Genomic DNA, 16,644 nt, shown 5'->3' with positions numbered 1-16,644 from the left:
GCACATATTACAAATCCCGGTTTATGCGACCACTGACGCCAGGCAGACAATCTCTGAAGAGTATTGAAAATGTCTGGAGTCACCTGTCTTGTGAAGACACCACCCAGTAGAAGGCAATGGCAAACCACTTCTGCAGAATTTGCCAAGAATAATCATGGTCATAGACCATGATCACCCACATCGTTTGGCACGGCACATAATGGTGATGATGACTTAGATTAGATTAGATTATGAAGACACTCAGTCCTCATTTATTGTCATTTAGAAATGCATGCATTAAGAAATGATACAATGTTCCTCCAGAGTGATATCACAAAAAAACAGGACAAACCAAAGATTAACACTGACAAGACCACACCATTATAACATATAGTTACAGCAATGCAAAGCAATACCATAATTTGATAAAGAGCAGACCATGGACACGGTAAAAAAAAGTCTCAAAGTTCCGATCGACTCCCAATAGTCCTGATAGCAGGCGGCAAAAGGGAGAAGCTCTCCCTGCCATAAACCACCAGGCGCCAACAACTGCCGATGCATTGGAAGCACCCATCCACAGCCGACTCTGAGTCCATCCGAAAACTTCGAGCCTCTGACCAGCCGTCGGACACGGAGCACCATCTCTGCCGAGCACTTTGACCCTGCCCTGGCCACCGAGCAACAAGAAAGCCGAGAACTCGGGGCCTTCTCCTCCGGAGATTCTGGATCACACAGTAACAGTGGCAGCGAAGAAGGCATTTCAGAAGTTTCTCCAGATGTTCCTCCGTGCTCTCATGTCCGTCTCCATCAAATCAGGATTATGCACGGCACCCTACTTGACAGATAACAGATATCAATCACCGGAGTGGCCGCTGCGTGCTGCGTCGTGCTGCCATCTTCTCCTCCCTCTCCATGCGCACAAGCAAGAGGATAAATAATAAAAAGTAATGAAAAATTTCTAACTCCTTCTACAAGTTTACAGGTGATTCCACCACACTGGGCCACACCTCAAATTGTCTGTTCCCCTATCGAACAGATAGAGAATTTGGTAACATGGTGTCATCACCACAAACTTCTTTGTAATTTCGGCAAAACTAAAGGGCTGGTCATGGTCATTGACTTTGGTGTGGGGGAGGGGGTGGTTGGTACATGCTCCTGTCTACATCAACATTCTTGGGGTTGAGAGCTTCATGTTCCAAAGTATGAATATCGCCAACAACCTCTCCTGGTCCAGCCTCACAATGGCCAAGAAAGCTCACCTAACATCTCAAAGTCCTCAGAAGGCTGAAAAAATGAGGCATGTTCCCATCACCACTTACCGATTTTTATCTATGCACCATGGATATCATCCTATCTGAATTCATAACAGCTTGGTATGACAACAGCTCTGCTCATGACCGCGAGTAACTGCAGAGAGTTGTGGACACGGCTCAGCATTTGATTGAAAACAGCCTCCCCTCCAGCTTCACACATCATTTCCCCCTCCCCCATCTATCTACCATCCCCCTCAACTGGCTTCACCTATCACTTTCTGACGTTTACACCTTTCTCTCCCTTACCTTCTTATTCTGGCTTCTATCCCCTTCCTTTCCTCTCCTGAAGGACCTCAGCCCAAAGGGTCAGTTCTTTACTCCTCTCCATAGATGTTGCCTATCCTGCTGAGTTTTTCAAGCATTTTTTATGTGCATTACTCCCTCCATCCACTCTGTCTATATTTCTCGCTGCTTCAATGAAGCAACCAGCATAATTGAAGACCCCACCAGCCCTGGGAACTAGTTTATCTCCTCTTCCATCAGGCAAAAGACAAACGCATCTGAAAGTATGCAGCGCCAGGCTCAGCTTCTACCCCACTGTTATGGGACTGTTAAATGTTTCCCTAACACAGAAAGATGTACTTTATACCTCACAATCGACCTTGTTGTGATCGTGCAGCTCACCGTTTACTTACACTGCACTATTTCTGTAGTTGTTATACATTAGTCTGCATCGTTATTGTTTTCTCTTGTTCTGGCTTAATGCACTGTGTAATGATCTGATCTGTGTGCACAGTATGTAAGACTAGCTTTTCACTGTATTTCAGTCCATGTGACGATAATAAACCTATTCCCAAGTGTTTGTTCGAAAGGTAAAGTTCAGAAGAAACGCTGAGTATGATACAGGATGAGAATACGGAGAAATCATGAAGATTCCAGATCTTGACGAATTGTGGAGCAGGCCTGAAACACCAGATTGTCTATTCCTTCTCCTTTTTCTTATGTGTTTATGTTTCAAAAACTGCAATTAAATCCAATTACTGGTTAGATGTTGCACTAGATGCTCCAAAGTGCAGCTGTTTGAAAAATGAGTGGTTCTTGTTTAAGCATAATTAAGATTTGGCACATGGCAAGCCCAAGAACATTATGATTGTAACCCAATGCCACAATACAGTAACATTATAGTCTACTGAACAGTTCGGGAGTTTGGGGCTGGAACCTGCTCAGGCAAATGTTTCATATGTAATGCTGAACCATACCTCACAGAACTGTGACATGGATGGTCCAAGTAATGTGTGGACCTGGAATATGGGGACAAATATTCCAGGAGGTCCATCCAATTAGACACTACTGTATGTGTCCTCTATTTATGGTTCATATGCACAAAGATCAAAAAGGAAGATTCCAGACCACACAATTCACAATTAAATTCTCAATATTCCGATGTATATTTTTTACTGAAATTAAACCTCTCAGCCCACACAAACGTGATGCTATGCATCCAATTTCTAGCAAATAGTTTCTTTTTAGTTGATGGACATAATAACATAACTAGATTGGTGCTTCTGGATTGCTACTAATTATTTTATTGGGTTTGAGAGGTAATTGGAGTTGATTTTTTTTAAAATAAGTATTGAAGCCTCTTTCCACAGGTCAAGTGGTAGTAATCAGGAAATACAGAGTGAGATTAGTTCAGGGGTATCTAACCAGGGGTCCACAGACCCTCGGTTAATGGGATAAAAAAGGTTGAGAACCCCTTAATAGTAACTCATCAACATCATCTGCATATTCTTGTTAATACCTAATCCACATAAAAGCAGTTTTCTCCTTTAACTGCAGAGCATGTAAAATGGTTGCAGAACTCTTAGCTCAGAAGCTTGAAATGGATCTGTTTTTTTCATTATAGAGGAACAGTGGGATTGGTCGTAAGTTCTATAACAGGAAAAGAATGGATTGGGAGTGCAGATGAGGTAAAATTAACTATAAACAGCTTTTCCATTTATGTGAAAATAAAACATGAGGGAAAGACTATTGATCCAATTCCATTCTAAAAATGGAACAGTCTCATTTACTCTTCGCTCAAGCTACCTGGACACATGAAATCCAATTTTAAGGGCAATGACCAATAGCACCAGTCAAGTACAATATATGTACTTTATTGTGACATTTGCTATAAGAATTAACGAGTCAGGCACTAAAGGAGTCTTTTTAGCCATCAACTAAGCAACAAGATAAACAACTGTGTTGTCCGAGTCAGTCAGGATAAAGAATCACCACTGAGTGGTGGAAGATTGGAACCAGAAGCACTAATTAGAATACTTCAACAACAAAATCTGGTACAAAGCAAAATTGTGATTAAGAGAGAGAAATAAGCAATTGGCAGGCAAGTTTCTTTTTATAATCCCAAATCATTAAAATCAGAAGAATGTGCTTCCCCAGTGGTTAATGTCAGTTTTAAGCATTAAAATGTGTTTGATGTGGATAAGGATACAACAGATCAGGAAATTCCAAACACAAGAAAATCTGCAGATGCTGTAAGTCCAAGCAACACACACAAAATGCTGGAGGAACTCAGCAGGCCAGGCAGCATCTATGTAAAAGAGTAAACATTCGACGTTTTGGGCCGTGATCCTTCAGGATCTTCAGGTCAGGAAACTGATAGTCTGGACAAGTTTTAAAACTTTGCCAGTAAGTTTAATGCATGCATATTCAGCTACTACTGCAATCTCTCACTGTTCAATGTTTCAATGGATGATCTTAGCAAGAAATTAGATTTGTACTTCTGGAGGAAACATATATCTTAGATAACTTACTGATTTCTACATCCAGCCATAAATATGCACCGGCCAGAAATGCTGTTCTATTTACTCATAATCTAGCAGATGTCATTCTCCATGAGGCTCTATAACACAGAGAACCAGGAAGTAAAATGGTAAGTAAATCTAGTCAAGCCTTCTCCAGGAATGACCTGGTCTAGGTCGCTGTTTATGTGTCTTTGATGTCTAAATAATGCTAATGAATGCTTTTTCTAAAAAGTGATTGAATAGGTTTCTGAACAACAGGAGCTCACATTTATACACCCTCTGAAATATAATAAAGGTTCCCAGCCTGCACCATAAAGGGTTTGGATATTCTAACTTCCACCCCAATGGTTTGCAGCTGAAAGCAAGTTCGGCTAGCCAGCTCATCGTACACCACTCTGTATTTATCAAACCAGCTCACCTGAGGAGCTTTTCTAACCTCTGCCGGTGTTCCTTCCATCATTTCACAGGCAATTGATGTGGAAATCCATAGTCATGTTTCTCAGCTGTGTCCTTGGTGTGGTGGTGCAAACTCATGTCTGCAAACCCCTTCATGTCAATCATTTGAATTGAATACGAAATTGCTTTATTTTCAGCTTAGAACTTTTCATATATATTCATTTAATTGTGTATCTAAATCATCAGCAAATGTGCACCAATATTCCATGCAAATATTCATATGAGCATGGTTTGCTTACCCCCGTCACTCAAACCCAGCCGAGGAGCACTAGACCTGGCTAAAAGCATGGTCCTTTCTTGAAACAGTCAGCCAGAGACTTAGAAACCATAGAAACCATAGAAACTACAGCACAGAAACAGGCCTTTTGGCCCTTCTTGGCTGTGCCGAACCATTTTCTGCCTAGTCCCACTGACCTGCACACGGACCATATCCCTCCATACACCTCCCATCCATGTATCTGTCCAATTTATTCTTAAATGTTAAAAAAGAACCCGCATTTACCACCTCGTCTGGCAGCTCATTCCATACTCCCACCACTCTCTGTGTGAAGAAGCCCCCCCAATGTTCCCTTTAAACTTTTCCCCCCTCACCCTTAACCCATGTCCTCTGGTTTTTTTCTCCCCTTGCCTCAGTGGAAAAAGCCTGCTTGCATTCACTCTATCTATACCCATCATAATTTTATATACCTCCATCAAATCTCCCCTCATTCTTCTACGCTCCAGGGAATAAAATCCTAACCTATTCAACCTTTCTCTGTAACTGAGTTTCTCAAGTCCCAGCAACATCCTTGTAAACCTTCTCTGCGCTCTTTCAACCTGTAATTTGGTGACCAGAACTGAACATAATACTCCAGATTCGGCCTCACCAATGCCTTATACAACCTCATCATAAAATTCCAGCTCTTATACTCAATACTTTGATTAATAAAGGCCAAGGTACCAAAAGCTCTCTTTACGACCCTATCTACCTGTGACGACACTTTTAGGGAATTTTGTATCTGTATTCCCAGATCCCTCTGTTCCACTGCACTCCTCAGTGCCTTACCATTAACCATGTATGTTCTACCTTGGCTTGTCCTTCCAACGTGCAATACCTCACACTTGTCTGTATTAAATTCCATCTGTCATTTTTCAGCCCAGTTTTCCAGCTGGTCCAAATCCCTCTTCCGGCTCTGAAAACCTTCCTCACTGTCTACTGCACCTCCAATCTTTGAATCATCAGCAAATTTATTGATCCAATTTACCACATTATCATCCAGATCATTGATATAGATGACAAATAGCAATGGACCCAGCACTGATCCCTGTAGCACACCACTAGTCACAGGCCCCTACTCGGAGAAGCAATTCTCTACTACCACTCTTTGGCTTCTTCCATTGAGCCAATGTCTAATCCAATTTACCACCTCTCCATGTATACCTAGCGACTGAACTTTCCTAACTAACCTCCCATGCGGGACCTTGTCAAAGGCCTTACTGAAGTCCATGTAGACAATATCCACTGCCTTCCCTTCATCCACTTCCCTAGTAACCTCCTCGAAAAACTCCAATAGATTGGTCAAACATGACCTACCACGCACAAAGCCATGTTGACTCTCCCTAATAAGTCCCTGTCTATCCAAATGCTTGTAGATTCTGTCTCTTAGTACTCCCTCCAATAACTTAGCTACTACTGACATTAAACTCACCGGCCTATAATTTCCCGGATTACTTTTCGATCCTTTTTAAAATAACGGAACAACATGAGCCACTCTCCAATCCTCCGGCACTTCACCCGTAGACAGCGACATTTTAAATATTTCTGCCAGGGTCCCTGCAATTTCAGCACTAGTCTCCCTCAAGGTCCGAGGGAACACCCTGTCAGGACCCGGGGATTTATCCACTTTAATTTTCCTCAAGACAGCAAGGACCTCCTCCTTTTCAATCTGTACAGTTTCCATGATCCAACTACTTGTTTCCCTTTATTCCATAGACTTCATGCCAGTTTCCTTAGTAAATACAGACTCAAAAAACCTCTTTAAGATCACCCCCATTTCCTTTGGTTCCACACATAGCTGACCACTCTGACCTTCAAGAAGACCAATTTTATCCCTTACAATCCTTTTGCTCTTAATATACCTGTAAAAGCTCTTTGGATTATCCTTCACTTTCACTGCCAAGGCAACCTCACGTCTTCTTTTAGCCCTCCTGATTTCTTTCTTAAGTATTTTCTTGCACTTCTTATACTCCTCAAGCACCTTATTTACTCCCTGCTTCCTATACATGTCATACAACTCCCTCTTCTTCTTTATCAGAGTTGCAATATCCCTTGAGAACCAAGGTTCCTTATTCCTATCCACTTGGCCTTTAATCCTGACAGGAACATACAAATTCTGCACTCTCAAAATTTCTCACCATTCTCACCACTTCTCACCATTCAGTAATCAGGAAATACAGAGTGAGATTAGTTCAGGCACTTCTCACCATTCAGTGATCAACTTGAGTCAAAAAAGTATTGACAGAACTGATTACATTAGAACATAAGAACTAGAAGCAGAAGTTAGCCATTTAGCACTTAGTGCTGGTTCTGCTGTTCAACTAAGACCTTGCTGATCTTTTACCACAGCATCACTTTTCCGCACTGAGCCCAGAATCCTAGGATTTCCTTAGCATCTAAAAGTTTATGGATTGCCTAATGGCAGGGACTATTTGCAGGTCTAATGTCCATAAAATCCCATGTCCCAGCAAATACGACAGCTGGAATGTGGCCATCTGATGATGAACAAACTGGCTTCCCAATCTGGCCACAATGTGAGCAAAAAAGTTGATAAATACCAGTTATTACTCATGCAACCATCAGTCCAGGGCTCAGATAGTTCAGGTAAATGCTCCAAGAATCCTGGGAAAACATTGGTCAAGGATTATGGTACGGGCAAGGAACATGAGGTCCAGAGTAAAATAAGTGTTTAGGGTGAGAATGCACAGCATAGGCTCTTAGGATATCATTGTTGAAATAAAGGGACGTGGATGTACAAACATCAATTTCTGATGTTTTGGGAAAAGGGTAGGATGAGTGATTGCAAGTTCGGAGAATTCACCAAGCAGAAAAGATGCTACTTGTCAGTCAGTATCATCCATATTTACAAAGCACATATTGAAGCATTAACTACTCAGAAGAAATCTGGTTAATGTTGTCTGAAGCAATACTTCCAACATTCCAAATAAAAAATTCACATTTTCCACAAGAGTAGGGCTGAGTAAGAGGTACAAAGATCTAAGAGGATTGTTTCACAGTCAATGTTTAAGGTTTTAGGAAACTTACAACCAACAATTTCAGTGTGAAATCAGCCCACATAGAGAACCAAACAAAATTACGTGTTGGATTTTCCTCTTGTGGTGCTAGTCACAGTTAGATATTATATTTTGTTTTTTTTTCTCCTCCCCCCACCCAGTTTGTCTTGAAACTGTTTTGGGGGCTTGCCAACAGATGAACTGCAGCCATCACATAAATTCTGTTGCTATGGGAACAATTATTTTATTTGTAAAGCAATCATTTAAGTAGGGAAGTGGTTTCCAGTAGCGAGCTTGTCAATTAATACACTAGTAATGAATATGAAAAGAGATTTGGAGAGAGAATTACAATAGAATATTCTTCCCCTCAGCTCTGTGTGTACACATAACTAAGATATACAGTAAGTGTTGTGTAAAAAGCACTTTGGGGTTGAAATTGTTTTAGATCTGCACTTGAGTCAAAACAAAGGTCATCCATTGAACTATTTCAAAACTGAATGTTCCAAAAAAAAGTGGGGGGGGGGTAGGGAGTAAATGGGTCTGGTCTCTTATCAAACAATGTGAATCTGGCTCATCTCCACAGATAATTTACCTATTTTAAGAGTATGTTTGTTTTAAATTGATTGTTTTGTACATTTTAAAATCATTTTACTGGTTTACATATTATTGTATGCCACTATTTACAGTCTGTCCCTAATTGCTCTCAAGAAGTTGGAGGGAAATTAAATTTCAAAATTTATTATTTAAGTATATATACATTTATATAGCCCTCAGATTTATTTTTGTGCAGACACCCTCAAGGAAATAAATAAATAAAACTGAATCAATGAGAAAACATACATAACAAAGGCAGAGTCCCTGAAAATGAGTCTACAGACTGTGGAGTCAGTTCAGCACCGAGGCAAGGGAAGCCATCCACGCTGGTCCAGGAAACTGCTGGTTGGAGGACACAATCACCTTCTAGAATCATCACAGTCTTGCAGTGTACTCCGCAAAAAAAAAAGTCCTTGTGTCCAACCAGCCTGACCAGATTTATTCTACAAATCAAGTTGTTTATTTTACTTTGGGGCCAGCTGATTACCATAACTTTCGCCCTCCTTTTGTTCAGCCAGCAATCTAACAAATTCATTAAGTGAATCTGCTCCAATCACTAATTCCAGAGACCCACATCCTTCTTGTATTAAAAATGTTTCTGTTGCATTCTGTCCTATAATTAATTCTATATTTCTGCCCATCATTCTGAATATGCAAGATACCCGTGTCTGCAAGAAGCAATACATTTCAGATAAAATGCACATTAAAAAAAAGAATTGGCTGTGGTCAATAACACAGCTGCAAGTCAAGGGTCGGAGTGGTCATATGCCAAAAAAACATGTTGTCCTCTCCAACCAAGATTTGTATTCATTTAAAAACCCGTAGTTTAGCAATGAAGCAAGAAAAGTGTAACACTTAAATGGAAACTACAGTTCGTAAACTGCACTGCACGAATAAAAGAAACCAAACATTTTTGGGTTTACTTTTTTTTAATTATCTACTGGTTAGATATGAAAACAACATTCTGATGCAAAGGAACATCAAAATGATTTTTGTAACCAATGTTCTATACCTTTACACAATAATTCACTCTTGTTTGCTTTGCAGTCTGTTTTTATTCACATGTAATCTATTTGCATCGAAGATTCTGGATACAATACTTCAAAATCGGTATTATTATTCATGGGTGTTAGCACAAAACTGGTAAAAGTAAAAAGGCATCTATTTTTAAAAGTTACTACTTAAAAAAAATAAGAATAAGCAAGCTGTTATCTGTAACCTCTCCCAGAACAGTATCACTGAGGCCCTCACCAAACTCAGTTGACTCTGTTGTGCACATAGTTCACATTCCCAACACCTAAACTCCCAAAACAGATGTTCTACTTCAAGTTGCATCATAGAAAGAGATCACCATTTGAGTAGATAAAACTAAATTAAAGATGTAGTCAAAGTTGCCTTGGGGAAAAATACAAGATAGTCACTGTCTTCTGGTATATTTGGCCCAAGGCTGCTGAAATGGAGAAGGAACTTGCAGTATGACATTGAGAACAGCTAAAGGCATGTACTAATACAGAAGCATAGAAACATAGGAAACCTACAGCACAATACCGGCCCTTCGGCCCACAATGTTGTGCCGAACATGTCCCTACCTTAAAAATTACTAGGCTTACTTATAGCCCTCTATTTTGCTAAGCTCCATGTACCTATCTAAAAGTCTCTTAAAAGACCCTATCATATCCGCCTCCACCACCATTGCTGGCAGCACATTCCATGCACTCACCACTCTCTGAGTGAAAAACTTACCCCTGACATCTCCTCTGTACCTACTCCCCAGCACCTTAAACCTGTGTCCTCTTGTGGCAACCATTTCAGCCCTGGGAAAGTCTCTGACTATCCGCACGATCAATGCCTCTCATCATCTTATACACCTCTATCAGGTCACCTCTCATCCTCTGTTGCTCCAAGGAGAAAAGACCAAGTTCACTCAACCTATTCTCATAAGGCATGCTCCCCAATCCAGGCAACGTCCTTGTAAATCTCCTCTGCACCCTTTCTATGGCTTCCACATCCTTCCTGTAGTGAGGCGACCAGAAATGAGCACAGTACTCCAAGTGGAGTCTGACCAGGGTCCTATATAGCTGCAACAGACTACCTACACAGCTACTCTATCATGCATCCCTCCTCTATGCATTGCTTCTATATTAGTCCCAAAGGTCACATTCGAAGCCACAGACAGGAGGAGAGTTACATTACCCTTGATCCCAAGGAATTACTAAGTAAGAAAAAGACTAACTTATATTCAAACAACTGGAAGAGGAGATGAGGTGGTGTGTTAAAAACCATGTATGGCAAATTTCAGCTCAAATTTGAAGAAATGAGAAAGGATCTAAAAAGTGTGGATTGGGACAGGTTGTTCTCTGGCAAAGATGTGATTGGTAGGTGGGAAGCCTTCAAAGGGGAAATTTTGAGAGTGCAGAGTTTGTATGTTCCTGTCAGGATTAAAGGCAAATTGAATAGGCATAAGGAACCTTGGTTCTCAAGGGATATTGCAACTCTGATAAAGAAAAGGGAGTTGTATGAAATGTATAGGAGACAGGGGATAAATCAGGTGCTTGAGGAGTATAAGAAGTGCAAGAAAATACTTAAGAAAGAAAGCAGGAGGGCTAAAAGAAGACATGAGGTTGCCTTGGCAGTCAAAGTGAAGGATAATCCAAAGAGCTTTTACAAATATATTAAGAGCAAAAGGATTGTAAGGGATAAAATTGGTCCTCTTGAAGATCAGAGTGGTCGGCTTTGTGTGGAACCAAAGGAAATGGGGGAGATCTTAAATAGGTTTTTTGCATCTGTATTTACTAAGGAAGCTGGCATGAAATCTATGGAATTGAGGGAATCAAGTAGTGAGACCATGGAAACAGTACAGATTGAAAAGGAGGAGGTGCTTGCTGTCCTGAGGAAAATTAAAGTGGATAAATCCCCGGGACCTGACAGAGTATTCCCTCGGACCTTGAAGGAGACTAGTGTTGAAATTGCGGGGGCCCTGGCAAAAATATTTAAAATGTCGCTGTCTACAGGTGAAGTGCCGGAGGATTGGAGAGTGGCTCATGTTGTTCCATTGTTTAAAAAAGGATCGAAGAGTAATCCGGGAAATTATAGGCCGGTGAGTTTAACGTCAGTAGTAGGTAAGTTATTGGAGGGAGTACTAAGAGACAGAATCTACAAGCATTTGGATAGACAGGGGCTTATTAGGGAGGGTCAACATGGCTTTGTGCGTGGTAGGTCATGTTTGACCAATCTGTTGGAGTTTTTCGAGGAGGTTACTAGGGAAGTGGATGAAGGGAAGGCAGTAGATATTGTCTACATGGACTTCAGTAAGGCCTTTGACAAGGTCCCGCATGGGAGGTTAGTTAGGAAAATTCAGTCACTAGGTATACATGGAGAGGTGGTAAATTGGATTAGACATTGACTCGATGGAAGAAGCCAGAGAGTGGTGGTAGAGAATTGTTTCTCTGAGTGGAGGCCTGTGACTAGTGGTGTGCTACAGGGATCAGTGCTGGGTCCATTGTTATTTGTCATCTATATCAATGATCTGGATAATAATGTGGTAAATTGGATCAACAAGTTTGCTGATGATACAAAGATTGGAGGTGCAGTAGACAGTAAGGAAGGTTTTCAGAGCCTGCAGAGGGACTTGGACAATCTGGAAAAATGGGCTGAAAAATGGCAGATGGAGTTTAATAATGACAAGTGTGAGGTATTGCACGTTGGAAGGACAAGCCAAGGTAGAACATACATGGTTAATGGTAAGGCACTGAGGAGTGCAGTGGAACAGAGGGATCTGGGAATACAGATACAAAATTCCCTAAAAGTGTCGTCACAGGTAGATAGGGTCGTAAAGAGAGCTTTTGGTACATTGGCCTTTATTAATTGAAGTATTGAGTACAAGAGCTGGAATGTTATGATGAGGTTGTATAAGGCATTGGTGAAGCTGAATCTGGAGTATTGTGTTCAGTTTTGGTCACCAAATTACAGGAAGGATATAAATAAGGTTGAAAGAGTGCAGAGAATGTTTACAAGGATGTTGCCGGGACTTGAGAAACTCAGTTACAGAGAAGGGTTGAATAGGTTAGGACTTTATTCCCTGGAGTGTAGAAGAATGAGGGGAGATTTGATAGAGGTATATAAAATTATGATGGGTATAGATAGAGTGAATGCAAGCAGGCTTTTTCCACTGAGGCAAGGGGAGAAAAAAACCAGAGCACATGGGTTAAGGGTGAGGGGGGTAAAGTTTAAAGGGAACATTAGGGGGGGCTTCTTCACACAGAGAGTGGTGGGAGTATGGAATGAGCTGCCAGACAAGGTGGTAAATGCGGGTTCTTTTTTAACATTTAAGAATAAATTGGACAGATACATGGATGGGAGGTGTATGGAGGGATATGGTCCGTGTGCAGGTCAGTGGGACTAGGCAGAAAATGGTTCGGCACAGCCAAGAAGGGCCAAAAGGCCTGTTTCTGTGCTGTAGTTTCTATGGTTTCTATGGTTCTAAATACAAGAGACTATAATAATAATGACCAGTATTCAGATATTAATGACCACTCTTTGTGAAAAGTCATATGTTTTCTATAGCTTTTGTTCAAATTCACTTTTTCATAAAAATGTTCGAATGCCTTTGAATCATAAATCCTGAGAGCTTAACTTTTGTTCCGTTAGTTTTGTTCAACTAAATTAATAATTTCTTCAAGTAAACTTTTTCAAAAAATATCAGACTGCAGTTCAAGAGAATGAATGATTCATTGATTAATTCAGTATTCTGCCCATTTTATTAAGTTATAATCATAAAGAACACTGTCATCCAAACATTTTGAATGACTGGTTGCCATACATAAATTTGCAATTCATCCTTTAAATAAAGAAATGGGAGCCAGCTGCATTTTCAAACTAGTCAAAATGCTTAAAATATAATGTTACAGCATTAAATTTGCAAAGAATAGCACATCAAATAAATTACATAAAAATGAAATAGGTATGTAATTGGTCATACTACCAGGAAACTACTACTTGTTTGACATAAATATTTAGATGTAAAGGAAGAATACATAGCAGGAAATAACAACAGGGATTTTGATCACAACTCTGCTGATCAAAGTCCTCCCTTCAAGGGACAGATGCTTTCTGCCCCAGAACTATTCAACTTCCTCTCACCCCCCACCTCTCCATGAAGTCCAGTTGTTATCTTTGTCTACTGTGTTTCACCTTTGCATGTTTACTTCTGATTTCCTGAGTAATTTCCTGTTGCAGGTCAATAATGTGATCTTTAGCAACCAATTGGCAAAAACCATAAAACCAATAGTGCACATGACACTATCTAGTTGAACTCAATTGCCTTTTCTATAATTGAAAACATACGAAAGTTCACAACATAATTTTCCTGCAGGAGGTCTACAACACTGGTTCTTATGAACTTAAGGCATTTTTGGTGTGCTAGGCAGGTGCTGTTTATAATGCTAATGCCAACTCAGCAGTCACAGAAGATATTACAAAATTTGGATGTCCTTAATTTAAGAAATTGTGATTGAAGTTTACTAAATTTAAGAAATGTTAAAATCAGAGTTCATGCTTCAAATTCATTGATGTTTGGTAGGGTCGCAAATGGTCTTAAAGGAAGTCTCAGAGATACAAGATATTCTGCTGATGCTGGCAATGGTAGAATGACACACACAAAATGCTGGAGGAGCTTCGTCTGTTATAGATTTGGAATGGGAAATGGATTGGGAAGGAATTGGGAAGTAGGAGGAAATCAGGGGAAGGGGCAATCAGTGAGGAATGAATTTTAATGGTGCCTAGGCTATAAAATAGCCCGATCTAACCAGCGAATAGCATGAAGTGAATTGTACAGGGATGAGCTGGTGAGGGCTATAACTGCTACTTATGCCATCCAGGACAGGCATCTCACAGTGGAAGTAAAAGCTGAATAATAAAATATAACAAATATATCCGAATGACAACCTTTTAAATTAAGCATGATGTACTACTTTCAGCAGTAGTTAGCTGTTTTATCTTCAATAAATTAGAAAGATTGCAGGTTCCAAACTTTTTTGACTCAATTTCTGGTGCGAGGTGAGAAATGGCATAATTGTGTGCAGGAAGTATGAGAGACAAATGAAATCTGTGGCAGGGCAAATTACAACAGAAGGAGTCCAATCCAACTTCCTGATCGGGATGGCTTCTGCCAACAAAAATAGGAGCTCTTAAAAAAAACTTTGCTGTTAATGAACAAGTTCTGCACAAATAATCAAGAAAATTTTGGAATTAGTTGATTAATGTCACGTGTAACGTGGTAGAGTAAAACATTTGTCTTACAAACTTTATACAGATCAAATAATTACACAGCGATTGAGCTAGAACAGGATAAAACAAGAGTAATGCAGAACGAAGTGTAAAAGCTGCACACAATGCAGGTAAACAATAAGGTGCAAGATTATAATGAAGCAGGTACTGAGGTCAAGAGTACATCCTATCATTCGAGGGAATCATTAAGTAATATTATAAGAGAAAGCTGTAAAGCAAACCCTCCAGGGTAGTAATCTTTGGATTGCTGCCTGTACTATGCACCAGTGAGGGCAAGAACAGGATGATCTGGCATGGCTAAGGAATTGGTCTATGGGGCAGTGTTTAAAATTTCTAGATCAGTGGAATCTCTTTTGGGAAAGGTACAAAAGGGGTTTCAGCTGAACCCGAAGGGGCCCGATATTCTTGCAGGCAGGTTTGCCAAAGCTGTTGGGGAGGGTTTAAACTAATTTGCCAGGGAGATGGGAACCGGAGAGATCAGTCTGAGGATGGTACCAGTTGGTATACAAGTAGATGCAGTATGTAATGAGACTGTGAGGAAGGACAGGCAGATAATAGAGAAAAATTGCAGTTAATGGGATGAGCTGAATTGTAACATGAGGGGAAAAAATCAAAAATAGTGATGAACACAGGACTGAGGTTGTTATATCTGAATGCTTGCAGCATACAGACTAAGGTAGGTGATCCTGTAGCGCAGTTAGAGATTGGCACGTATGACATTTTGGGCATCACTGATCTGTGGCTGAAAGAAGGTCATAGTTGGGAGCTTAAATCCAAAGATACACATTCTATTTAAAGGACAGACAGGTCGGAAAATGGGTTGGAGTGATTATTTTGGTAAAAAATGCAATCCTTAGTAACAGTTGACATAGGATCAGAAGATGCAAAATTCTTGTGTGTAGCATTAAGAAACTGCAAAGGTAAAAAGACCTTAATGAGATCCTAACAGTATAAAGAATTTGGGATACAAATTACAATGGGAGATAGAAAAGGCATGTAAAAAACACAATGTTATGATAGTCACAGTGAATTTCAATATGCAGGTAGATTGAGAAAATCAAGTTGGTGCTGGATTCAAGAGAGGGAATTTGTAGAATGCCTTTAAGATGGCTTTTTAGAATGACTTGCGGTTGAGCCCACCTGGGAAAAGGCAATTCTGGATTAGGTGTTGTATAATGAACCAGATCTGATTAAGGAGTTTAAGGTAAAGGAATTCTTTGGAGCAAGTGAACGTAATATGATAGACTTCACCCTGTAGTTTAAGAGGGGGAAGATAAAGTCAAATGTATCAGTATTACAGTGGAATAAAGGGAGTTACAGAGGTACGAGAGAGAAGCTGGCCAAAGTTGATTGCAAGAGAGCAAAAGCAGAGATGAACAACAATGGCTGAAGGTTCTGCAGACAATTTGGTAAATGCAGAATAGATATGTCCAAAAGATGAAGAAATCTTCCAAAGGGAGGATGATATAACCGTGGCTCACAAGGGAAGCTAAAGACCGCATAAAAGGAAAAGGGAGTGCACTAGATGAAGTGTAGTGTGAGACTATGAGGGAGGATAGGCACGTGATAGGGCAAAAACTGCAATCAGCAGAATGAGTTAAAGTGTAACAGGGAGCCAAAATCAAAAATGGTAATGAATACAGAACTGGAAGTGTTATATTTGAATGCACACAGAATAAGGTAGATGATCTTGCAGTGCAGTTAGAGATTGGTCAGTATGATGTAGTGGGCATCTCTGAGTTGTGGCTAAAAGAAAATCATAGTTGGGAGCCTAACATCCAAGGAAACACATTGTATTGAAAGGATAGATGGGTAGGGAGAGGGGATGGGTTTTCCCTCTTGGTAAAAATTGGAATCAATTTCTTAGAAAAAGTAAAGGAATTTGCAGAGGCATGAGAGAAGAGCTGCTCAAAGATAATTGGAAAGGGGCACTAGCAAGGATGATGGCAGAACAGAAATGGCTATTGCTTCTGGGGGAAGTTCAGAAGCCACAGGAAAGATAC

This window comes from Mobula hypostoma, chromosome 4, assembly GCF_963921235.1.
Source record: "Mobula hypostoma chromosome 4, sMobHyp1.1, whole genome shotgun sequence".
Taxonomy (NCBI): Eukaryota; Metazoa; Chordata; class Chondrichthyes; order Myliobatiformes; family Myliobatidae; genus Mobula; species Mobula hypostoma.
The sequence above is the reverse complement of the archived record's forward strand: the minus strand, read 5'-3'. Positions refer to the sequence as shown.